General features: G+C 41.0%; 1 protein-coding gene across 7 annotated transcripts in view; it reads right to left on the reverse strand.

The window, feature by feature from the left end:
* Positions 1–26,446, reverse strand: part of GRIK2 (glutamate ionotropic receptor kainate type subunit 2) — a 591,038-nt gene that overhangs the window by 367,851 nt on the left and 196,741 nt on the right. The window lies entirely within an intron of this gene.

The following is a 26,446-nucleotide window of genomic DNA, read 5'->3' on the forward strand; positions in this document are numbered from 1 at the left end:
GACTACTGCTCAAAGTGCCAGCAGCATCATACTTGTGGTTCAAAAGAGCCTGGAAACATCACTTCTTAAAACAACAACAAAGAGACTCCATTTATCTATTTATTTAGTCTCATTTTATAAGGCACCTTTTCTCTCTGTAAGAGGACTTAAGGTGGCTCACAAACACTTCTGAGTGCAGACATGTGGGAGTTGTAGTGAGAAAAGGAAGTTTTCTAAACTCTCGGTTTAGATAATCCCATTCTCAGTCATTTTTCCTGGCAGCTCTTCTTATACATATTCTATGAACTAGAAGTTCCTCCTTCTTTCTCTCCCCCATTTTTCCTCTTCTATTCTTTTCTTCCTTCCTTCCTTCCTTCCTTTTTTTCTTCTCTTTTTTTTAGCCGCATAATCAAAATAATTCTGTCAGGCAATTACTGACAGACAAGACATCACACAAAAATAAGCAAAAGATTACTGCTACCTGTCTATGGTACATACTTCTAAGCACTTGGTGCAGATGTTGGCTAACCAGAAACATTAACGCTTACACAGAAAACAGGATTTTGATTACCAGTTCATTATGATTCATTGGGGAGCCCTTAAGCATCAGAGTTCTCTATCAGCACAGTATTTTTACCCATCAGTAGTAAAGAGTGAATTTCGAAGCAGACTCTGCTGAACCACTTAACGTGGCAATCTTTTCTTTCCAGGCCATAATGGGTTTTGATATGCTTGGAAATGGGGTAGCCAGTTATGTTTTTCTTGATAGACCATTTCTCTAAGTATCAATTTCCAGCACCCAGGGAGGATTCTCTGATGCTAATGAGGCTTTTTGTTATGCAGTCACAGAGTGGTATTTACATTCATGCAAATGGAAGTAATATCACCCCTCACTTAAAAGATAAACAGGACAATCATTCCGAGGAACTCTCTTGGTACAACAGTGCATGCTAATGGATGCTTGAAAATGGACATTTGCGCAGATGACAGACCAAGGGCTTTCACCTGATAAAATCCGAGTAGCCTCAGGTATTACTGCCAGCAAGAATACTTTTCAGATCCAATAGGCACAACTGTTAAGAAGGTAATGTGTTCCTACCTGTCTTTTTGAAATTGTATAGAACAATCATGGGTCTATGAAGAATGTGATCACAATAATATTTAGAAAGTACATGCTCTTGGTTTGCTGTGGGTACCTGCCAAATACACATTGGCCCAAATCTTCTCACCTAGTTTTGCTGACATGCCACAAACAACTTAGCTTTTGGGGGCAAATTGCCTTAGAGTAAGAAATCAGTAGACTTTATTCACTGCATACTTAGTTGTGTGACTCAAGCTTGTGACTCAAGCTTGTAACTTATAATGACTTCTTAACTTGGGCCTATTTGTCTCAAGTCACATAAAGAAGATTTCAGCCAATGTGTGAAGGACTCCGTGCTAGATTATATCAATGATTCCCTCCACTTTCTTTCCAGCTGTCTTTTTTTCTGAACCAGAAATCCCTCAAAACTTCAGTCTTTCCCTACAAGGAGAGTGCAGCAATCCTTTTAGTTATTTGAAATGGGCTGACCATACTGGTGTGAATTGCATTCTCAATCTGCATGTACAACAGTATAAAAAGTCTATGAGGGTACACACTGCAATACAGGTAGTTTTACTTTAATTTCTTTTCATAACAGTTCCTAGCATGCAGGTTTCCTTTTCCACAGCTGCTGCAAACGACCCAGAAAACATAACAATTTGACCTTAATAAACTCTTTTATTAAACAGAGAAAATAACTGAATATTCTAATATATTAAGCAGAGAACGAGTAGCATGTCCATGCACTTACTCCTGTCTTCTTTTCAAACTCTAGCTTTGCCATTTCTATCATGATTTGTTAAAACCATTGTTTTCTGTTATTTGTAAACTGTTAAACTGTGATTTAATCTAATTTTCCTAACAAGGGTGAGAAACCAGGACCTCCTTCTTCCAAGTTGCTGCTTGCTCACATATTCCCCTTTCCCTTTCTTTTCTGTCAGTATTAACACAGACGTGTTCCTTGGTACTAATCATGGGTAGTATGAAATGGTTAGTGCTCTTATTTATTTTTCATTGTTTTTCATAGTTATTATCACTGAGCCTATGTACATCACTGAACTGAACAGAGAAAGTTAGTTAGTTAGTTAGTTAGTTAGTTAGTTAGTTAGTTAGTTAGTTAGTTAGTTAGTTAGTTAGTTAGTTAGTTAGTTAGTTAGTTAGTTAGTTAGTTAGTTAGTTAGTTAGTTAGTTAGTTAGTAAGCAAGCTTGTGGCCATAAAAGAAAATTCTGACTCTGCTGACCGAGATTAGACACAAAATGTATGATGGTGCAATTCAGTCTGTGCCCATTGCAAACTGAAACATCTTTCCCTTTCTCTTCCAAAGTAATATCAGACCAATATAATATACAACCAGGGAAGGCCCACAAAGAAGGATGAAGAAATTCATGGCAGCTCTGAGGCAAAATGCAGAATCCCATGTCTTGAACATGTTTGAGATATAGCTAGAACAGCATTCTAAGCACAGTTCCCAGGCAAATGTTTCCTAGGAATGGACTGCAATGTTGATGTTATACAGTAGATTCTGACTGCATAGGTCATATTGATACATAGTCATTGTGCGCTTTCTGCTAAGTAAAGTTTTTGAATTATTAAGGACTGGAAGCTCTTTGTGAATGTATTTATCTCTGTAAGCTGTAACGTATCAGGTTCCTTTCTTACTTGTAACCTAAGGAAGAGACAACAGGTCAAAGAGAAGCACTACTTTCTGCATACAGAGGGTCACCAAACGCTTCCATCTCCAGTGGAAAGAACCAGGTAACAGGTGATGGGAAAAGATCTCAGCCTAAGACTCAGAATAGCTACTTCCAGTTAAAAGCGGCAACCCTAGGTTTTAACGCAAACATCCTGATTGCTAAAGGCATAGTCATTGAGGTAATGTGCTATTTTGGCCAACAGCTTTGTATCAGTGTATTCTGGCATATGTAGGCGTCTTTTCAAAAATGTGCATGTAAATTGGCATAAACACTAGCACATGGACAATTACAGAATTACCCATACGCTTTGACAGACACTTTTCTACACTTCAACAATGGCATTCTCCCGAAGTGTTTCTAAACATGGTGGGAAAATAACACAAATGTGCCTAGTAAGTCAAAATATGTATTTGAGCTCATCGTTTTTTCTTCCCAGAGTATAGTGTACAGAGAGAATAACTACTATGCTGAGTCTTGGGTATCTTTCTTTTATTAAAACAATCTTTCTTCTTAAATGAAAAGAACAACCAAGCATTGTAACATCCAATAAGCAATCACTCTTTGGCTTAATAAAAGCATTTCTCGGATCTCTGGTGTGTAGGAAAATGATCTAATTGTTTTTGTTTGTTTTTAATTCAGAAAACGTGCTCCTGTGATACATGCTGGCATTATCTTCCTTCCCTAATGATACAAGGTGGAACATGTAATTATTAGTATATAATGGAAGGGTCAAAAACACCAAAATGTTAAACAATGGACAATTATAACCTAATAAAGAATGGGAAATGTTGGTATGGAAACAAAGAGATGGAAATCCTGTTGCTTAGTGTAATAAGTGGCAACTGCAGCAGGCCCATAGCTACCAGTGTCTCCCAACTACAATTGTATTACCTGCTGGTGATTCCAAGCGCTGTGGGCAAAAAAGGAACTTCTTCAAGCCCTTAGTCATATATCAAGTTCTAAGTATGCCAGACCAGGATATTATCAATCAATTTCTTGTTATTCAAATAATGCTGCCCTTCATGCTATCTGTTGTACCTCCTAGGGTTCCCAGGTAAGAAGGAATATTCTCTCCAGAGGTAAGCTGTTTCAGAGGGGTTTTAAATAATTTAAATGTAAATCATCTCTATTGCACAACATCACACTTTCCAGCAGCGTGGATGTGAGATTTCAGAAGACAATGAATCACATGAGAGATGTATACTGTACATGCTTTCTACCCAAAAACAGATTTTCATACTTTTCCCCAAGAGAAGAAGTAATTAGGACCTAATTATCATATTAGCTGTTATTACTGTATAATAATTATATATCAGCTGCTAAACATCTTTAACCATTAGATTCTTAATGGAAGAAAATCCCTGTATTTAAATGGGGATTAGCCTGTACTTAAAGCCTGCATTTGACCAGCCATTTATGTGGAAGATACTCAGCTCTGAACAAGGACCAGAGTAAAAACAAACAACATAAAATGTGAAGAAGAGAAACAGAACATGGTGCAGGAATAAACTGCAAACCTCCCCCTTAGATATTAAGTGAAAAATAGGCCATTGAAACAAATGCCCATTTGTGTCGATGCTAACTTGCTGCAGGTCTTCACCAGACTTGCTCCATTCAGCTACACTAAGGGCCTCTTCACACATGACAGGGGGAGTCTCATTACATTAAATCCGGCAAATATTTGTCCTATTATTCATTCATACTATTCAAGATCTCTACACTGTACATTATTTGTTCACCTGATATCTGCCTGGGATCCTTTTTTTTTTTTCGGAGAAAGGCGGTATAAAAATATTTGAAATAGATAAATTAAAATGAATCAATAGGTAAATGAAAAGTGTCCAATTGTAGTGTCAACACAAAATTAATAATAGGGAAGGACGTGAACTGTCTGGAGTGGACTACAGTTGGAGGGGTCAGCTTGACACTTTCTGACTACTTTTGGATGCATGTTTTATGAATACACTAAAATTCCCATCTTCCATTGTCTTATCTCGGTGGTGCTTTTCATCCATAAATTTCCTCTGTGGTTTTCTCTGCCTCATCCCTTTTCTTTGTGTTCCATGCTCTCTAAGAACTGCCTCACCCAAAAGCTTCCTCACAATCTTCTGCCACAGCAATTAAAATATTTATACTCTAAACATTTCAAATACGGCTGAGTTTGCACAGTTACATAAAGTGAAGCACATGTTCTTCAGTTCACACAACCATATGCACATTTATTTCACCCAGCTATAGCAGTATACTTCAACCCTTTTAAGGTATTATTGAATCCAGACAGTCTTGTGAGTGACTCTTATCCTAAAATCATAGAATAATGGAGTTGGAAGGGGTCTATAAGGCCATTGAGTCCAAACCCCTGCTCAGTGCAGGAATCCAAACCAAATTATATCTGACAGATGGCTGTCTAATTTTCTCTTGAATGCCTCCAGCACTGGAGCACTCACCAGGTCCTGAGGTAATTGGTTCCATTGTTAAGGAAGTTTTTCTTGATATTCAACTGAAATCCATCTTCCTAACTTCAGCCCATTATTATATGTCCTGCACTCTGTAATGATCAAGAACAGATCCTGCCCCTCCTCTGTATGACAATCTTTCAAGTATTTGAAAAGTGCTATCAGATCTCCCCTCACTTTTATTTTTCCAAGGCTAAACATCCCCTGGTTTTTTAGTCTTTCCTCACAGGACTTGGTTTCCAGCCCCCTGATCATCCTTCTTGCCCTCCTCTGAACTTGTTCCAGTATGTCAGCATCCTTCTTAAAGGGAAGTGTCCAGAACTAGAAGCAGCAGTCCAGAGGAGGTCTAACTAGAGATGAGCACAAACTGTGGTTCCACCGTTCAGTGGTATGGCCACACAGTTTTTCTGTGGGCACTTCAGCTTCCCAACCTTGCCTCCTCCAGTGGGGCACTGCCTCTGAAGAAGGGAATGCTGGGAAGCTGTGCCGCACTTCTGAGGGGGTGCCCACTGTAGGAGGCTGAACAAGGGAAGCGAGGGGGCTCATGAAACAGCTGTGCAGCTGAACGACACAGAACTACAGCTCATGCACAAATCTAGGCCTAGCCAATGCTATATAGAGGGCAACTATTACTTCACAGATTTAGAGCCTATGCTTCTGATAAAGTAGTCTGTAATAGCATTTGCCTTTTTTGCAGCCACATGGTATGGTTGTCTCATATTCAGCTTGTGATCTACAACAGAGATGGACATGAATCGCTGGTTCAGTGGTTTGTCCCGGTTCATCCTTCATGCAAAGAGGTGTTTGGTAGTTCCCAGCACTGCCTCCTCTAGTGGGCACTGACTCAAAAGCAGTGCCTCAGCTTCCCTGCCTTGTCTCTTCCAGGCTCTGCCTCTGAGCTGATGTTTGTCCAAAGGATAAACTAGCAAGAACCACCTTTGCGTCCATCTCTAACCTACAGCAATTTCAAAATCTTTCTTGCTCATAGTATTAGTGAGTCAAGTATCCTCCATCTTGTACTTGTGTATTTGTCTTTTCTCCTAGGTATAAAACTTTGCATGTATGCCTGTTAAATTTTACTCTATTGTTTTCAGCACAGTGTGCCTATCAAGATCTTTTTCAAAAAAAATTTCTGTCTTCCAGGGTATTATTTATTTACGATTGATTGATTGATTGATTGATTGATTGATTGATTGATTGATTGATTGATTTGATTTGATTTGATTTGATTTGATTTGATTTGATTTGTGTACCCTTCCCATTAGTGCCAAGGCACTACTCTGGGTGATTTACAATAAAAACAACACAGAACAGAAATAAAATAAAACTACTAAAACCCACTAACAAACAACTAATAAAACAGATGGCGCTGAACCAATAATTCGGGAAAAGGGGAGACAAAAAATGGGAGGTCAACTAGGGCCAGTGTGGAAAACCTCCCTGAAAAGCCACATCTTCAGTTGTTTCCTAAATGTCCACAGGGAGGGGGGCCAGGTGAAGCTCCCTTGGAAGCTGGTTCCACAAAGTTGGAGACACTGTGAAGAAGGCCCTACCTCTTTTAGACGACTTACAAGAGGTAATCCAGAGAAGCTTCACCTGTGATGATCTAGTGGGTTGTAGCATGGTCCCAAACCATGGAAGGCTTTATATGTGAGTGTCAGAACCTTCAACCTGACCCGAGATGCAATGGATAACCATTAGAGGAGAGTCAGAACCAGAGTGATGCAAGAGAATTTATGTGCATCAACCACCATGTGACTGCCACATTCTATTAGGTATCCCAACCCATTTTCATAAGCAGTCCCTGCACCCTCTCATCCAAGTCATCAATTAAAATGCTGCAGAGCACCAGGCCCAAGACTGACCCTTGTGGTACCTCAATTGTTACCTCCTCCCAGTTTGAGATGGAGCCATTTATAAGCATTCTCTGAATATGATTCTGTAACCAACTGTGTATCCACCTGACAGTTGTTCTATCTAGTCCACAGCTAGTTAGCTTGCTAATTAGAATACCATGGGGCACTTTTTCAAAAGCTTTGCTGAAGTGAAGATATATTATGTCGATAGGATTCCCACTGTTTATCAGGGACATCACTCAATCAAAAAAAAAAATGAGATGAGTTTAGTCTGAGAAATCTATGTAGGTTTCTCATGATTTCAAGATGTTTGCAGAGTGATTGTTTAAGAATTGATGTCAAGATGACTGGTCTGTAGTTCCCATGTTCTTCCTTTTTGCCCATTTTGAAGGAAAATAAGAGATACTGGTTCTGAGAGTTCCTCAGTACTCTTGGATTTAGTTCATCAGACCCTTGAAATTTGAACTCATGCAAAGTAATAAGGTATTCCAAGCCTGCTCTTTGAATAGTCTTGAACTGAGTGCACTGTTTGAACTGTCTTAAAGTCTATACTGCCCCATTATTAATTTGCTCATAGGGTCATCAGGGAGTTTGAAGAAGAGCATTTCCATAGAGCCAAAATTCTGGGAGACAGGGGTACTTACTCCCAAGAAGAATCCACACAATACAGAAGCTGTTTCACGTACTTTTTCACAAACACCTACAGAAAAGTATAGAGCAGGCTATAATTTCCTTTTTCTAGGAAAAAAAAAAACACTTAACTCAAATAAACCCAAGTCTTTAAAAACCTGATTATGCTAAATGATGCGAGCCTTCATCTCCTGAACACCAATGTCTTTGACAACAGCACTAATGAAATATCAGTTGATAATGTGATCCGGTAACACCTACTGACAAATGTTAGCAACCTATTCCAAGAAAATATTGTCTAAAAATATGGTGTTATATAGATTTCAGTGTGTGTAAATGTAACAGTGTTTCATTTATTTTCGTTAACAGTTTCCAAGGAAGGTCACTTTTTCAATGCATTTTACAGTTCTGTATTGGTGAGCTATCTGTATGATCATAAATTGCATGTTCAGAGGCATGGGACTCTTAGAAATAAGGATATGAATTCACACTAAACTTAGATTTACTACTTTTGTATTTTACAGATCATTCCTCTTACAAAGCCACACGCAGATTCCTGCTCTCTTGCTCTCTCACTTTCTTTTTCCCTGCAAGAACTCTATTTGCTCTGACAGGTTAATGTAATTTCCGGAATTGAACAGGACATAATTATTCCAGGACATTCTGAAATCCCAGTTTGACTTAGGGAAAGGATCTGGCACAAATATCACAAAAATCATATTTCTTCTGAAGGAAGTAGCACTCATTTCAGACATAGGAGGAAAACATGCTAGGGAAGGCAGGTTTAAAAGCCACTTTGGACTGCCTCCAATGAATCCTGAGTGGGTTAGATGGTTTTAAGAAGACTAAACTTTCAAGCTACATTTTTGCATTAACACAAACCTTAGTTAACCTGAAAAGAACTGGAGCCAGGATTTGCAAATTGTGGTTCCATGGGAGCCTGGTTCATGTTCACCATGAAGAGAATATGCATCCATGTAGTAGAAAGTTCAGGGCAAAACAGCAGAAGGTCATAAAAGCAAAAGGGTCCTCTACTAAGGATGGTTGCCATGAAGAGGTTGAATAATTTCGAGATTAGATAATTCATTAAAAGTTGCATTTTCAGTTGAATTTGAGAATACCACTTGAAGTATTCATTATGTTGAGCTTTTTAAAGTGCTTCTGTTTGAATTGTTCATAGCTAACAGCTAAAACCCCCTCACAGATTGCTGCCTTGTCATGGCGAAGTGGCTTGAGTAATTCAGAGAAGCTATGGACTATGCCGTGCAGGGACACCCAATACAGACAGGTCGAAGTGGAGAGTTCAGACTAAACACGATCCACCGGAAGCAAGAACTGGCAAGCCACCCCAGTATCTTTGCCAAGAAACTCCATGGACAGTAACAAAAGGCTAAAAGGCCTGATGCTGGAAGATGCACCCCTCAGGTTGGAGGGCCAATATGCTACTGATTAAGAGAGGAGGACAAGTACAAGCAGCTCCAGCGCTAATGAAGTGGTTGGGCCAAAGCCAAAAGGATGCTCAGCTGTGGACGCGCATGGAAGTGAAAGGAAAGTCTGATGCTGCAAAGAAAAATACAGCATAGGAACCTAGAATGTAAGATCTATAAACCTTGGTAAGCCTGATGTGTTCAAACAGGAGATGGCATTGACATCCTGGGCATCATTGAACTAAAATGGTCAGGAATGGGCAAATTCAATTCAGATGATTATCATATCTACTATTGTGGGCAAGAATCCCATAGAAGAAATTGAGTAGCTCTCATGGTCAACAAAAGAGTGGGAAAAGCTGTACTGGGATACAATCTCAAAAAGGATAGAATGATTTCAATAAAAATGCAAGGCAGACCTTTCAACATCACAGTAATCTAAGTTTATGCATCAACATCACAGTAATCTAAGTTTATGCACCAATAACTGATGCTGAAGAGGCTGTATACCACTCTGATGGCAGAAAGCGAGGAGGAATTAAATAACATCTTAATGAGGGTGAAAGAGGAGAGTGCAAAAAATGGTCTGAAGCTCAACATCACAAAAATGAAGATCACTGACACTGGTCCCATCACCTCCTGGCAAATAGAAGGGAAGATATGGAAGCAGTGACAGATTTTACTTTCCTGGGCTCCACGATCACTGCAGATGGTAACAGCAGCCACGAAATTAAATGACGCCTTCTTCTTGGGAGGAAAGCAATAACAAACCTTGACAGCATCTTAAAAAGCAGAGACATCACCTTGCCGACAAAAGTCCGAATAGTCAAAGCTATGTTTTTTCCACTAGCAATGTATAGAAGTGAGAGCTAGACCATAAAGAAGGCTGACCACTGAAGAATTGATGCTTTTGAATTGTGGTGCTGGATGAGACTCTTGAGAGTCCCCTGGACATTTTGAAGGAAATCAATCCTGTGTGCTCACTGGAAGGACAGGTCCTGAAGCTGAGGCTCCAATACTTTGGCCATCTTATGAGAAGAGAAGACTCCCTGGAAAAGACCCTTCCTCTTGTGAAGGCAAGAGGAGAAGGGGATGACAGAGGACGAGATGGTTGGGCAGTGTCATTGAAACTACCAACATGAATTAGACCAACCTCCGGGAGCCAGTGGAAGACAGAAGGGCCTGGCGTGCTCTGGTCCATGGAGTCATGAAGAGCTGGACATGACTTAACGACTAAACGCCAACAGCTAAAACTCTGTAAATTTTGACAATAAACCTGATTTGCAATGGGGGTAGAATAATTTTGATTACCACTGTACATAACTTGCAAAGTATGGTTTGCAGAGAGTTATCAAGGGAGTTATATAAGGGATGTGGTGGTGCTGCTGGTTAAACTGCAAAACTTTTTAGCTGCAAGGTCAAAAGATCAGCAGTTCGAATCCACGCAACGGCTCCATCACTAGTCCCCGCTCTTGCCAACCTAGCAGTTTGAAAGCATGCAAAATGTGAGTAGATAAATAGGTACCACCATGGTGGGAAGGTAACGGTGTTCCGTATCTAGTTGGGCTGGCCATGTGACCACGGAAACTGTCTACGGACAAACTCTGGCTCTATGGTTTGGAAACGGAGATAAGCACCGCCTCTTTGAGCCGGACATGACTGGACAAATTGTCAAGGGGAGCCTTTACCTTTATCTTTTACCCATCGAGGTACATCTGAACTGGACAGGTCTTGAGAAGATGCATATAGATATGCAGTTGTTTGATCTCTATATGTCTTATAATACCACTTACAACTGTGTGTCCGAGCAATAAAATTAAATATAATTCATAAACACCTTTTTGTTGCTCATATGTCTTGGGAGCATTTTTATCATTATTATCATAAGATTGCACAGACATACCGTCTTTTTCGCTCCATAAGATACGCCTGGCCATAAGACGCACCTAATTTTTTAAGGATATTTAATATTTAATAAACTATAACAGGATGGAGGGAGCAAACGGAGCTCTGGGATGTTACTTTGAGGGACAAGCCCCCCTAGAGTCCCCAAACCCACACAGCTCCGGGAAGATACGAATTGACCAAGCAGTGCTACACTGCTGAGAAACAGCGGGAGAATGTGAAAGAAAGGACGGCTGCAGCCCTGCAGGAACCACAGAAGAGAAGCTGAGGGAGAAACAGTTTTTGGAAGGTCTGGTGGGGCAGAAGAGGCTACTTAAGAGCCCCGTCAAGAAAGGCTCCCGCCGGCTTGAGTTCATCCCAGCCATGAGGCGAAAAGAGTGGCCGAGTCCCTGAAGCAAATCATACCCCCATCCCACCCAGTGATAAACTAGGAGACCCTCGGCAGCACCAATATTCTCTCCCTCTCTTTCCTCCGCTCCTTCTCCCACAGGGAGGATGGAAAAGCCACGCCGGGGCAAACACCTTCAGGCACAAGCACGTGCCTGGAGAGTAGAGCTCTCCTCAGCATCTGCTTTCCTCCGGGCCCTCTTTACGTGGCAGGTCAGCTCTTTCGGGGAAAGCCCAGAGGCCCGGCAAACAGCCAGAGCCCGGGGAGCGCATGAGAGGGGATGGGCTGGGGTGGAGGGAAAGGGAGCCACTGTGTGGTGCGTGCCTCGCTGCCTGCAAGCCTGGCGAGCCCGCTCCCACCCTGGCCCTTCCCGCTGCTGCAGGGCTGGGGGGGGCATGTTTTGGTGTCTGGGGTGTGGGCTGCCTCACAAACTTGCATCCATTCACCTCTGCAAGTGCCTCTTTTTTACACCCACATACTTGATTCCTCACAACTTTTCTTTTCTTTTACACCGGTTGCAGAACATGGATTCAGCAACTGCACAACTGTTGGGCAGCAATCGAGAAATATCTAGGGCAATAAAGCCCTTTTGGTCTCTTTTGGTGGGTCTGTTAAGGAATTTTTTTGGGGGAAAGACAATGCATTTTTTAAAGCTAAGAACTATTCAGGGATCACTCGTTAATCAAGAAGGATCAAGTGTGCCTGCCTTGCTGGCCTCTTGCTCTTTCCCTCCAAGGACACGTGCCTCAAGCGGCTTAGGTTGGGGTTGGGAGGGTTACAGTATTTGCTCCATAAGATGCACAAACTCCCCCCCCACTTTTTTGGGGGGGGGGAAGAGCGTCTTATGGAGCAAAAATACGGTACTTCCTCAGCAACAAAAAATAGCTTGTTTGAAAGAAAATGATAAAAACTAGTCTGAGAAACATGGGGGGGGATGATCCAAAGAAATGTGTTCTGTCCTTATAAAGGTACTTTCCTCAAGGCTGTTCTAATGTTAACCTTTCCTTTAAAGAGCAAGATGTTCTCATTATAAAAAGAAACACCCAATAATTTCTACAGAAATGATTTTCCAACTTCAATGAGAAGATCTCTAATTTTAACAAAACTGACAAAGAGGTGAAAAGCAATTGGTTGACTTCAAGGGATGCTGAAATTGTTTCGTGGTATTTATAGTTATCCAGATAATTTAAATTAGATTTAAACAAAGTCTTCTTAAGTTACAAGCCAATATTTATTAGCAGCCTCTCTTAAGGAAGAAGCAGGTTCTCTGAGGCAGAATATTGATTTCTTCAACTGCTACTCAGACTCAACCTTGTGTCTCAATAATGCAATTCCAAACTAGAATGAGTCAGAGCTGTCGAAAGGCCTACTTTGAACAAGCATTGACAAGTTGCTTGATATGCTGCTGCTCATGCTTTGGAAACAATGAAGTGTGACATTTTGTGCATTAAGGCTGGCTACGAGTTTCCTGAGAAATATAATCAAATTGTTGTTTCCCTCCCCTAAGAAGTGATGGGAGTTTATTTTAATCTGTACCCACCCTTCCAAATTCAAGGGGCCATCTAGCAATTTCAGTTAAAATATTTTGAACACTGTTTTTTAGTTTAGTAAAATATTACTTTATAAAAATCTCCAAACTACTAAATGCAAAATGCACACTAGATCCCTTTTAAGCCCCCCCCTCTCTCTCTGTGTGTGTGTGTGTGTGTGTGTGTGTGTGTGTGTGTGTGTGTGTGTGTGTGTGTGAGAGAGAGAGAGAGAGAGAGAGAGAGAGAGAGAGAGAGAGAGAGAGAGAGAGAATCATTACTGGTAATACTAGAGTATGGTCAGAATGGCTTCAGTACTGGATAACTCATTCAAAGACTGCCTTACCTTGTTTCTAGAATGCCTTGTTTAGGGTGTAGTGATTTTGCACTGTACATGTATTTCTTGTGCATAGTCTTGTATTTGCTTGCATGGCAAATGACTGGCGTTGATTGACAGCTATACATGGATGTGTGCCAGGAGTGAACTAGGAGTTGATTGTTTCTGCTGTTCCTGGATGGAAAGAATCTGTCCAATAAGAGGATGTGTGAGAAAGAATTAGGAGTCTTAGTTAGAATTTGAGAGTGGAGAAGAGGAAAAAAGAATGAGTGCATTCCATTTTGACAAGAGGTTGTGAATAAAAGTGAGGCTTTTTAGTACACGTGTCAAACCATCTAGCTAGATATATAAAGGATCAGAAAGTGTTTTAAAGTGTGAGGAGGAAAAGTAAAGGGCTTAGGGTTGTATCCTGAAGAAACAACAGCTTGAAATACTGCTCTTGTGTTTAATTTTCATCTGGAATTTTTTATTCCTTTTTATTTTTAAAAAATAATACTCTATCTTTTTGTTTATGAGCCCTGCTTATTAGTTTAAACAAAGCAGTCATAAGATATTATGCCCATACTGTACTATATATTGCTGGTCAGTTCTATGACACACCGTTTATATAATGTCACCCAAGTATATAAAACTGTGTTTCACTTGAAAGATTCTTACTTTTAAAAAGGGCAGTGTTGAAGTGAGGCCTAAGCTCTGGCAGAAGTATAACAGTGATATAAAAAAGAACACTGGAATTTTTGTCTTGGTTAGCGATTGGGAGAATTCAAGAGGATTCCCTCATCACAAGTTTAAATGGTAATCCCAAACTTCATGTAGGTGTTTGAGGCCACTTGTCATTTGGACTGTGTCACAGAAAGGTCGGGAAAGTGTGAGAGTGCCACAGGGGTCTCTCCATCTGCTGCTTGCTAGCTGGGCCTCCAAAGCTATCAGCATACCCCTCTATGACATATCAAAATGGACACACACACACACACACAGAGAGAGAGAGAGAGAGAGAGCCTACATCACAGGGACATCTCTGCCTCGTCTTAATTTCCTCCAGCAACCTGTATCTAAAACAGTGTTTCCCAATCTTTTTCGAGTCACATCCCCCCTTTTATATTAGCCAAGCAAGCTGTGATCCCTGCCATATTTGCATAAAAAGTGGAGGGGGGAGTCCTGTTTCACAAGCATCACAACCCTCGTGACACCAACCCATGTCTTCCACTCTGGCAAGACTCACACAGTTGAATATGTGGTGGAATCAAGGTAAAATTCCCTTGGCAGATGCTGGCCAGCACTGCAGCATTTTCTTCGCCAACGCCAAAGCTGGCCAACAGCCCAAGGAGCCAGGCAAAGGTTTCCACTTTCCAGAAAAAGAAAGGTGGGAAAGGAGGAAGGTGAAGATGGCAGCTCTCGTGACTTCACCTTCACTCCCTGGCTGGGAATAAATGGCACTCAGCGAGTACACATGGGAATCACTTAAAAACAGCAAGGCAAAGAGTAATCTCAGATGTCATGGAATCGTAGAGTTGGAAGACATCCTAAGGATCAAATAATTGCAACTAAAAATAACCATGGTGAGCCCTCAGAAAACACTTTTCCGACCTCCTTGGGGGTTGTAACGCACAGATTGGGAACCTGTGATCTTAAAGATTAGGGCAGTTCTATTGTTTATGGTCTATTCAAAGCATGGAGAAAAAAATAGCCATTCTCTATGACTGTACTGAGCACTTACTTGCGTTTCAGGTCCATTCTTAATTTTCTTTAGTCTTGTCATATCAGTAATATCCACCCATTAATTTTAGTAATGATGATACTGCAAAGGTATACACAAATCTCATCATCTTTCTCCCTTTTCTTCCCAACCATGAAAAACCCAGTGACTATAATTATCTTGTGGATGCTATGCTTTCTACCGTTACACCTCTAGAGCATCAGGTGTGGAGTTTTCATCCCACAACCCACTCGCACCTCTCTCTCTCTCTCTCTCTCTCTCTCTCTCACACACACACACACACACACACAGCACACAGAGAGAGAGAGAGAGAGAGAGTTTTCATCCCACAACCCACTCGCACCTCTCTCTCTCTCTCTCTCTCTCTCTCTCTCTCTCTCTCTCTCTCACACACACACACACACACACACACACACACACACACACACACACACACACACAGAGAGAGAGAGAGAGAGAGAGAGAGAGAGAGAGAGAGACCTTGCAGTGTTTAAGTCAAGCCAATCACCTTGGCTTTGATTTAAATTTTGCATGTGCCCTAAGAGTTTATACACGTACTGTACATCTGCTCTTTTCTGCCTCCCGGGCCTTTGCTTGTAAGCCAGCAGGGTAATGAAATTTACAAATTCAACTCTTGACTGTGGATTGATACGGCTCCCCCCCCCCTTTTGGCAGCTAAAGAGAACAGCTGGCATACAGGATAGCAGAACAGAAGAAGCTACACATGGGTGTACAAACCAGTCATCCATATATGGTACATCTAACATTTTGGGCCTATTATCAGTGACTGTAGTCAGGACTGCAATACTTGTTGGCAGTCTATGCGAAAAATACCTTACTTCCCACACACCATTTGGTTCTGGACAGTAAATGTTTAACCAATAGGAATTATGTGGGATGAGGATTCAGTAAAATCCAATTTGGAGAGTTGAATTTGTGGAGACTGTGCTGGAGGACGTGGGGGCATTCAAAATGGGCACTTTCAATCAAACCCCCCCACACACACACACACACAAAAAGGAGCTGGAAATATTTCCAGGTTCCTTTAATGGGATAATAAAATACAAGATCATCAATGCTCAGATTGTTGTTTTTTGGGGGCTATTTTCTTTTGCTCAGAAAATGTGATTCTGCCCCCTGGGGGGAATCTGGAGAACTCCTTGAACCTGAGAATACAAAAAGAGCCTCGAAAGGCCATGTGCTGCCCACAAGGCTGCCTAACCTTGTTATAGGCCTGTTCAGGGAGCCATGAGCACACCATTCATGGGGAGGGGGCAATAGGAATGTGGCAAGCCCTATTCCTAAATGCCAAAATAAATCCTAGCCACAACCATAGACAAGCATGTGGTTGAGACTAGCCTGAGGGGAATTGTTCCCACAAGTTTAGGATTTCTTCCATGAGTACAAGAACACTGGTCAGTCATGTTTCTCATTCCCTGGGTGGGTGGGTGGGTGGGTGTGCAGCAGAGAAGCTTCTTACAGACCAGCACCGATCATGCTTTAACCTAGAAGCGGAGGTGGCACTCATTTTGGCATTGCCAAAGCAGGCCATCCTGGAACATCCTCTGCCCCGTCACACACGGCATAACCAGGAGTATAAAAAGCCTGAGTAGGTTTGCACCATTATGACTACCTACATGGCTAGAGATAATAAACCTCTTTGAGGTTGTTGACAGAAGACAGAAAACTTAGGCAGATGTTATTTTGAGTGGTTTTCAACCAGTGTCCCATCCCATGCCTCTTTACTATGCACATCTATTTATGGTACTTTCAAGAATGTGTCCAGATTGCCATGAACTTAAAAAAAAATAAAATAAAATGCACAGCATGGGCTGACTTATCAATGTGCAACTGCCTGGGAAAGGGCATTTTGGAGATGTATCTCCACTAAAAGAATTTCGATAACCAACATCTAAAGAAAGACACATCTAACACATCAATGTGTTCCAATTCTCAAAGAGAAAAGAATCCAAAGTTTGATTAGGAGACCCTGATTGTAAATTAAGCAAAACCACCAAGAGATCTCCTAATCAATGCACATAATTCAGTAGCAAAGGATTACGATCTGAAGGTTCCCACTAGAGGTAAGGTACTAGTGTCCCAAAAAGTACACCAGTACTTTTCAGCTGTAAATACCAGAACTCTCCAAACAGGTATGTACACTGTCATGAAAAGACCACATATATATGGGCATACATGCAGGAGAAGCACCAACAAAGCTTGGAATATCTACTTTTTGAGACTACAACTCCCATAATCCCCAAGTCAAAGTAGTCATTGGCATGTGAGCAAGCTTCACACACCTATTCCTCACCATATAAAGGAGCAAGCTGCACACAGCCACACCTCAGTGTACATAGGTTAATTACATTCATGCAGAAAAGATGCCATGTACAGCTATAAAGTACCTATTCTCTACAAGGCTGAAAGGCAAAAAAAAATGTCTTACTGTTGTCAGGATTGCTCATTCTTGGATTCTCTGTACTTCTTACTAACTCTTCTAACAAAGAGTTACTGTGAATCTTTTTCTAATATACTCCAGGTTTTTAATGGTTCTGTTTGCCTCTGCCTCCGCCTTAAACAGACTTGGTTATAGATTTTAAGAAAGTCAATGAACCGTGTAATTAGAAGTTCAATGGTGTTTGGTTTCAACCTAAAACTGGCCAATTATTTTATACAAATTTCTCTTGCATATCTCTGACTTAATAGTATCTGTTCTGGAAGCAATCTTTTATTAAGTCCTACTGCATAAGAATATGTGGATCACTTGTGCTGCAGTCTGCAAACCATGCTCAGAGCAAGACACATTAAGATGAACAGGCTGAAGATATGTTCTAAGCAGAACCAAAATAAACCTAATTTAAAAAAAATCTTTGTTTCATGATGCCTATTTCACAAGCCATACAAGTCTATTCAACATATTTTAAAGTGTATAGCACCAGTCGCCATTCTGAACTTGTGCCTGGACTCGATAATGGACCAGATGAGGATCAATAAACTGAGGCTCAATCCAGACAAGTCAGAAATGCTGCTGGTAGGTGCCCCGCCAGATAGGTTAAAGTGCCATTTCCCTGCCCTAGATGGGGTTACACTCCCCCTAAAGGACAGGTTCTGCAGCTTCGGGATGCTCCTTAACCAGGTCTGACTTTGGAAGCCCAGGTGGATTCAGTGTCCAGGGGTGCCTACCTGGATGAGCGGAGCCTGGTAACAGTCACACATGCATTGGTAACAACCCGACTGGACTATTGCAATGTGCTATATGTGGGGCAGCCTTTGAAGATGGTCCGGTGACTGCAACTGGCACAGAACTGGGCTGCGCAGCTGTAAAGTGGTGCCACTGCACAGACTCATATCATGCTGGTTCTGAATAATTTACACTGGCCGCTGGATCCTTGTTGTTGTTTAGTCGTTAAGTCATGTCCGACTCTTCGTGACCCCATGGAACAGAGCACACCAGGCCTTCCTGTCTTCCACTGCCTCCCAGAGTTGGGTCAAATTCATGTTGGTAGTTTTGATGACACTATACAACCATCTTGTCCTCTGTCATCCCCTTCTCCTCTTGCTTTCACACTTTCCCAACATCAGGGTCTTTTCCAGGGAATCTTTTCTTCTCATGAGATGGCCAAAGTATTCCAGCTTCAGCTTCAGGATCTCTCTTTTCAGTGAGCACTCAGCGTTGATTTCCTTCAAAATGGATAGGTCTGTTTTCGTTGTACTCCAAGGGACAATTTAAAAGGATCAGTTCTTCAGCGGCCAGCCTTCTTTATGGTTCAGCTCTCATTTCCATACATCACTACTGGAAAAACCATAGCTTTGACTTTTCAGACCTTTGTCGGCAAGATGATGTCTCTGCTTTTTAAGATTTTAAATAGTTCCACTGGAATGCAATTCCCTCCACTGGCCTTGTTGTTAGCCATGCTTTCCAAGGCCCACCTGACTTCACTCTCCAGGATGTCTGGCTAAGGGTCAGCAACCACACTATCTGGGTTGTCTGGGACATCTAGATCTTTCTGGTATAATTCCTCTGTGTATTCCTGCCACCTCTCCTTGATGTCTTCTGCTTCTGTGACGTCCCTACCATTTTTTTCCTTTATCATGTCCACCTTTGCACAAAATGTTCCTTTAGCATCTCCAATTTTCTTGAACAGATCTCTGGTTTTTCCCTTTCTATTATTTTCCTCTATATTGCACTGTTCATTTAAGAAGGCTCTCTTGTCTCTCCTTGCTATTCTTTAGAAGTCAGCATTCGGTTTTCTGTAACTTTCCCTATCTCCCTTGCATTTTGATTTCCACTCTCTTCTCTGCTATTTGTAAGGCCTCGTTGGACAGACATTTTGCTTTCTTGCATTTCCTTTTCTTTGGGATGGTTTTTGTTGCTGCCTCCTGTACAGTGTTACAAGCCCCCATCCATATTTCTTCAGCACTCTGTCCACTAAATTGAGTTCCTTAAATCTGTTCTTCACTTCCACTGTGTATTCATAAGGGATTTGGTTTAGATTATGCCTGACTAGCCCAGTGGATTTTCATACTTTCTTCAGTTTAAGCTTGAGTTTTGCTATAAGAAACGGATGATCAGAGCCACAATCAGGTCTTGTTTTTCCTGACTGTATAGAGCTTCTCCATCTTTGGCTGCAGAGAATTTAATCAATCTGATTTTGGTATTGCCCATCTGGTGATGTCCATGTGTAGAGTCACCACATCTGTTGTTGGAAAAGAGTATTTCTGATTATCAGTTTGTTCTCTTGACAAAACTCTATTAGCCTTTGCCCTGCTTCGTTTTGAACTCCAAGGCCAAATTTACCTGTTGTTCCTTTTATCTCTTGACTCCCTACTTTAGCGTTCCAGTCCCCTATAATGAGAAGAACATCTTTCTTTGGTGTCAGTTCTAGAAGGTGTTGTAAGTCTTCATAGAATTGGTCAATTTCAGCCTCTTCAGCATGGGTGGTTGGTGCATAAAGTTTGATTACTGTGATGTTGAAAGGTCTGCCTTGGATTCATATTGAAATCATTCTATCATTTTTGAGATTGAATTCTAGTACAGCTTTTCCCACTCTTTTGTTGACTATGAGGGCTACTCCATTTCTTCTGCAGGATTGTTGCCCACAATAGTAGGTATGATAACCGTCTGATTTGAATTTGCCCATTCTTGTTGAGTTTACTGATGCCCCGAATGTCAATGTTTATTCTTGCCATCTCCTGTTTGACCACATCCAGCTTTCCAATGTTCATAGATCTTACATACCAAGTTTATGCAGGGTTTTTTTTTTTCAGCATCGGACTTTCCTTTCACTTCCAGGTGCTGTCTGTTGCTGCTCGGGCCCAATTCAGAGTGGTTACTTTGACATATAAAGCCCTAAACGGCTTAGGACCTGGTTACCTAAAGGACCGCCTTCTTCCATATGAGCCTGCCCATACTTTAAGATCAGGCCAGGAGGCCCTTCTGAAGGTGTCATCCCTGAAAGAGGTGAGGGGGATGGCATGTCAAAATAGGGCCTTCTTGCCTGTTGCCCCCCATCCTGAACTCAGACCTTTCACCTCCCAGTGATCCCAGTAGCATCATAGACCTCTGTGCATTCATCACAAAAGTTTTAAAAAAGCTTTAAGGGCTCCCAGTCACAGGAACTCATAAACCCCATTCACCAAAGAGTTATGAAGTACTGTTCAGACTATTCTGCACATACTTCTGAGGGTGTGGGGACATTTGGGAGGTGGTGGTTACTGTGTAGCCTAAATGCTAGAAAGAGAGAAAATGAGAGAGTACTGCAAAATGTATAGCTTTTATATGCTACAGCTACAAACTCCATTAGCCAGTTCTGCATCCAACATGGCAACATGACTTTACACTCATAGTACAGACATTGTCCTGCCTGCATGTCATCTGTATTTCTCACATTGTGCAACACTGCTGTGAAACCTAGGGTCAAAAGTGACTGTTGGCTAAGTTCATGCTATCTTCAGTCAGAGAGGAGCAATCTCTCCATTCTGGAGAGACAACATCCCCAGACAGGCAACAGATAATAGCATGAAAAGAGAAAATAAAAATGAGCACTCCTCCCACTTTGGTCTCTAGCCTAGCCCTCCACCACCACGAGGCCCAAAGGAATCTGGCCAACACCAGAGACTGGAGATTTCCCACTTCTGTAGTAAAGAATGCACACGTCAGTGTTGAATAATATGCAATAATTATATTGTTCCAATTATTTACTGTGATATATAATGCAAGCAATGACATATAGTACTTTTTCACTTCATCGTCTGTGAGTAGAAACTACAGTGTTTATTGTTTTAATGGTACATTTTATTTGGACAGTTGTTGCAAAATGATAATGTTCTCACTGTCATTTATCAGAGCAGCTCAAAACATGTCAAAGCCAAAGAAAGGACATAAGCACAAGTAGTACAGAAATGAATACCTGTCTAAACATCCAAAAACTCTTCTCATTCCAGGACACACATTGAACATATTAAAATTATGAACAGCATTTCTATCTATTCAGTTATTTAAAAATGGGTCATAATTGCAAGTTTGATGCATCAAACAATTTTCTGCTGTCAAACTCTTTATTGCTCTGCTCTCTATAACGGCGCCTCCTTTAATTAACACAATGTAGTCATTTTCTAAGATTAGAATTTGCAAAATGGATTCTTTCTGTTTGCAGCAAGTCAATATCAGTCTCAGTAAAATGTGATAGAGCGGCTCAACAAATGGAGGAGAAAGAATTGTTACATTAAACACAAACAGTAACTTTACAGATAATGAACTACAACTCCCATCAGCCCTATCAATTAAGAATTTTACAACTATCAAATTCTTAATTTTTATCTTGTGTGCTGTATGTACATTGTATCATACCTTTCCTCTGCTTAGAGCAGGGGTGTCCAACCTTTCACCTTCCCTGGGCCACATTAGAAGATGAAAATTTGGTTTGGGCTGCATGGGGGGGCAGCCCCAGCCATCCTCCGCAGCCCCACTCCAAGCAGGCTTATCAGCAGCTGTGATATCAGACAGCAGAGGCTGCCAGCTTCGACTCCAGTGGCATTATGAGGCCGGGAGGGGGTCCACCTATTGACGGGGATGGCGTAATGCAGTCACGCAGCCCCCCTGTCCCCTCCCCTCCCGCTCCTTCCTTCCTTCCCTCTCCCCCCCCCCCCACCGTTGTGACATGCCCCAGCCACATTCCGGCCGCAAGTGCCAGCAGTGTAACTTGAAACTTTGGAATTTTTTTAAAAATAAAAAATTGCACTGGGCCACATTATGAGCCGACCTGGGCCGCACGCGGCCCTGGGCCACAGGTTGGACAAGCCTTGCTTAGAGCAACAAGCATAACCAAACTGTATCTCCTTGAAATACTTACTTGCATTATTATATACAGTGTAATCAAAGTGATTAACACAGCAAACACTCTGGATCTGTATAGGAGACTATTTAGGCAATCATTCTAACAGAGGAATATTAATGGAGAATCAGCATTGGTGCTTTCAAAAGTGTGAGTTCATCAGCCTTACTGAAGTTGTTTTAGTGCTCTTCAAGCCCTCAAAATGCCATCTTCCTAGGATCTATTATTTATCCCTTTTTAAGGAGACCTAGTAGTCATGGGCCAGCTAAGCAGACCCAGGGTGCATGCAAAAGAAGGGAATAATAAACCATTTATGTGTATTCTTTGCCTAGAAAACCCTAGAAAAGCTCACCCTACATTGCAATCAACCTGATGGTTTATCATCATCATCATCATCATCATCATCATCATCATCATCATCATCATCATCATCATCATCATCATCATCATCATCATTATTATTATTATTATTATTATTATTATTATTATTATTATTATTATTATTTACTATAGATGGGCATGAACTGCTGGTTTGGCAGTTTGGAGTGCTTTGTTTACCAGTCAAGCCGCTGATCCATGGTTTGGTGCCTCACTCCCTCCAATGGGTGCCCACTTGGCAGTAGCACCCTTCCTCCTCTGGGCACGGTCTCTGAGTGGGCACCCGCTGGAGGGGACAGGTCACAGTTATTCTTGACACAAGTGAACTGTGCCAGAAACTGTCTGAAAGCTGCAGGATGGCCCTTGTAAGCTGAGCCTGCCATTTCCAAACATATAAATCTTATTTTTTTCACTCTCATGGTTAAATATCAAAGTAAGACGATGTGATCCCATTTCATCAATCTGTGACTCCCTGCTTCTGCCTATAGGTTTGGCAACAATGAAAAGGATCACGTTCCATGTGTCTGCACAAAAGGTTAACTTGTCCAGCTTTGTTCACCACCACTGACCTCACTAAGTGCACTTGCCAATAATATTGAAAGGAGTGTTCATCTGTCATCTCTCTTTTTTAATTGATCAGGGACTATTTATATAGACTATATCCTGTCGAAATCCACCTTCCAGCTTCTGATTCCTGGCAGTGCTCATTAAGGAAGAAGCATGTTAATTATGACTGGGATCTTAGCATTTGGTTAGACTTTGCCCATTCATTTGTTATATCATTCTAACCAGCAATTGCTTCCAGAAAGGAAGTTTCAGTCCCCTATAACTGCTAATAGGAAAAAATGTTTACCAAATAGCGCATTCTTCAATCCTCTTGATTAACTTGGCTTCATCATTGCTACCAAGGAATATGTAATTTGAAGTCTGCTTCTGAAATGTTAAAAAGATAAATAATGTACTCTAGCTATTTTAAAATTCTAAATTAGCTTTAGCTATTTTTGTTTTGGGGCTGACATTCCTGCAGGGTTGTGTACAATGCAAAAACCTTTCTAATTTGTCTTGGGTTAACAAGTCAGCTCAAAAACCAAGCCCAAAAACTATTGCACTATGTACAGTTGATGTGCCTGCTGAATGTAAGTGCCCTCATTAGCAACAGTAATGATCATTATCATCCTATACAGAAGGAGGCAGCCAAGGCAAACAGCAGGTTTTTGTTGCCATGAAAAGGCAGGAAATTGTTAGGTATTTAATTTGTAACCAAAATGGTGGGGGGTTTTTGTCAGGAATATAGAGAGGTTTTATTGTGATTTTCTTATGCAAGTGCCAAAATAGTTTGGCTAGCTTTGAATACACATTGACCTGGATGGATAAGAAATGCCATTTGCTGTTCTCTCGGGCAAAAAGGTACCTTAAACTAGCCCCAATCCTAAAACAGTTTTGAAGAATTACTGTATGAAGACCAGAGTAGAAAAGAAGAAAAGGGACAGTTGACACAAGTGTCCACGTTACAAAGTACTGAGGAACAGTACTCCTTCTGCAACAAGTATGCATTATTTATTTATTTAACTTATGTATTACCCAATAATGTGATGCACACTCTCTGGGCAGTTAACAACCTATACGTATAAACTAGAGATAATGTAGTACCAGTTATAAACACTGGCAAACAATAAATGATAGAATAAAACCACACAGGTTGCCAAATTGGACATAAGCAAACAAACTTAAATCAGAGTTGGACATCAAATGATACACATTAATAAAAGGCAGCTATTCATATGTGGTAGGCAGTCATAGCCAGTTCAAGTTTTTGGTACAGTATGTGGGGCTACACAATTCATAGGATGTAATAAAAAGCCCTTTAGAATTACACAGATGTTTCCTGTTTAAGGATATTTTAAAAAACCACTCGCTAAATTCCTCATTGTTGTTAGACTCAACAAGAAACCTTACTGAGGCATTTTCGAGTCCTGCCAGAATCTTTGTCTATAGCATTAGATTAAGACGAGAAACAGGGTCTTTTGTTGAACTCCCTGCAATTATGGGGGAAAATGCACAGAAGAAGCATGATATCTGTTCTCCTGGAGAAGCAAGGTAGACACCAAGGAAGTACGTGGGGAGGGTAAACAAAGGAGATCTGGCTAAATCAAAAAGATGCATCAATCCATGCAATGCTTCTGATTAATTAAATTTCATGAAATAAAGCAACACCTATTATAGTTTTAATGGCATCATGGAATAATGGAGTTGAAACGGGCCTATAAGGCCATTGAATCCAATGCCCATGCTCAATTCTTTTTTCCCCTCCTTTTCCCCCTTTTCTTTTCTTTTTGCAAACTTGGTGCTATTTGCACAAAAACAGTTAATCAAGACTAATAGAAAATGCCCTGACTTCTTCCAGGTAAGAGCAAATTTTCATTTTATTTCAAATTTCATTTAGGAGTTATACCTCTATTGGAAGTGTGTACATAGTTACTTATTTGAATTCATTTATGAATCACTTTCACTAAACATTTCAAGGTGATCAACAAACAATACATAACAAAGCCATAATAAAAGGGCACAGACTTTTTAAAGAACTCAGTAACGCAACTGGGAAAGAACAAAATTATCTTTCTAGGAAAGACTGTTGAAACAATTGTACTTTCAGTAAACACTGAAATCCGCCAAAAAGAGTCAACCCAACTTATTTATTTGAAGGAAATTTCAGACTGTGGATACTAGAGACCCTATTCTGAATAATTATGGCTTGGATTCCAGATATCTTAGGCACCATCATAAGATTGTTATCTTGATGAGTGTGGTGTCTGCACAGACAGACGAGGAGCTGAGTTAATCTTACAAAGAGATGCATCTTTTTCTGGGTGTTAGCATCAAACAGAGCATGCAACCTGATTTGCATGTCTGCTCACGAAAATATAAGGCACAGGTTAGCCAGCAGGGACAGCTGAGGGGCCTAACGCCGAGAAAGGCTCGGAAGGAAAGAACAAGAAACCGGGCCTTCTCAGCAGTGGCCCCTCGGCTATGGAATATCCTCCCAACTGAAATCCGTCTGGCACCCTCGCTGGGTGTTTTCAAAAGCCATTTAAAAACCTGGCTCTTTAGGCTGGCCTTCCCTCCAGTCAATTAACTGATTTTTATTTTCTATTTCCTGAACTATTCCATTTTGGGAATGTTTTTAGAAATAAGTATTAAGTTTGAGTTTTCGAAGGATTTTATTATGTTTGTTATACTGTTGTGTTTTTATTATATATGTATGCCGCCCCAAGTAGACTTTGTCTAGGGGGGCGGGGTAAAAGTCTAATAAAAGAAAAGTAAAGTTATGATTTAAAACCATAAACATTTATTTTGGAAGACACAAAGATTTTAAAAAGGGTGGGCCTTCCTGATTTTGTTGGACTTCATCATTAGCCATACAACTCAACAACATCTGGAGACCCACACCTTGGCCACCGCAACCTAAAACACACATTTGCTTCCAGATGAACATTTGTACCTGGAAAACCACAATACAAACATATGGCTTCAACTGACTTTATGAGTTAGAACCTCTGTAACAACAGCTGATATTTAAAACAACAACAATATGGAACTTTCATAAATGGGCCCAGCATTATCCTAGGAACTAAATGAAAGTGTAACTTTCTGTTCCTCCCACAAGACATACTAGTTGTGAGCCCTTCTTGGCGTCACTCTTAAAGAGGAGGTACGTGACACGTACCTGAAATATT

This window comes from Pogona vitticeps, chromosome 1 (genome assembly GCF_051106095.1).
Source record: "Pogona vitticeps strain Pit_001003342236 chromosome 1, PviZW2.1, whole genome shotgun sequence".
Taxonomy (NCBI): Eukaryota; Metazoa; Chordata; class Lepidosauria; order Squamata; family Agamidae; genus Pogona; species Pogona vitticeps.